The 894-nt window shown below is 44.3% G+C and overlaps 1 protein-coding gene across 1 annotated transcript in view; it reads left to right on the top strand.

The window, feature by feature from the left end:
* The window catches only part of Pdzd2 (PDZ domain containing 2), a 346,988-nt gene that overhangs the window by 40,763 nt on the left and 305,331 nt on the right, over window positions 1–894 (top strand). The gene's annotated exons all lie outside the window — the stretch shown is intronic.

Raw genomic sequence — 894 nt, 5'->3', positions numbered from 1 at the left:
CCCCCTAAGTTCCCTATCTTACTATAGTCACATGGTAGTTGTCACGGGGTGGGTATTGGGATTTGGCATATGAACACGGGGATGGAAATGTTTTAATCATTTATTCTTGGAATGGCCCATTCATGGTTTTTTATTGGCAATCCTTGGGGCCAGATGTGGTTTTGAGCTTAGCCTTTGAGGGGGTCTTAGGAAGATCACCTAATGGCTGTACTGTATCAGGAAGTACTTCCGGGCAGGGTTTGGGGTTGTACCTTGTTTCAAAGTGAATTACTATCACAGCATCCCAATGTAAGGTGACAATAAGGACCAGGTAAAGAGAGATGATGACATGGTCCATCATCCCAGTGTAAGACAACTCTAAGGACCAGGTAAAGAGAGATGAAGTGGTCCAGTATCCCAATGTAAGGTTACTAAATGTTCATAGTAACATCAGGTTAGTGGCAAAGGCTTCCTGGAGGTGATGCCCAAGTCTGGTAGAGAAAGACCAGAGCCTGAACTCAGATTCTTGGCTCCTCTATGAAGATTGTCTTTCCTTCACTTTCCAATGTTGTGTCCCTCGTTTGCATCTGACCAGAATGATCTGTTTGGTTCCATAATTGTTACTTTTCTGTCCCTGTGGTAGAACACCATGACTAAGGAAATTTATAAAGAAAGAGTTTAATCAGGCTTATGGTTTCAGATGGTTAGAGTTCATGGTGGTGTGGCCGTAGGAACAGCTAAGAGTTCACGTCTCCCATGCAAGAGGCAAAGGTAGAACATGAGTCTCTTGAAACCTCAAGCCTGTCCCAAATGACACACAGTCTTCAACAAGGCCACACCTCCCAATCCTTCCAGACAGTTCCACCAACTGGGGACCAAGTATTCAAATATATGAACCTATGGGGCCGTTCTCAT

This window comes from Microtus ochrogaster, chromosome 19 (assembly GCF_000317375.1).
Source record: "Microtus ochrogaster isolate Prairie Vole_2 chromosome 19, MicOch1.0, whole genome shotgun sequence".
Lineage (NCBI taxonomy): Eukaryota > Metazoa > Chordata > Mammalia > Rodentia > Cricetidae > Microtus > Microtus ochrogaster.
This window is presented reverse-complemented; position numbering and strand designations above follow the sequence as displayed.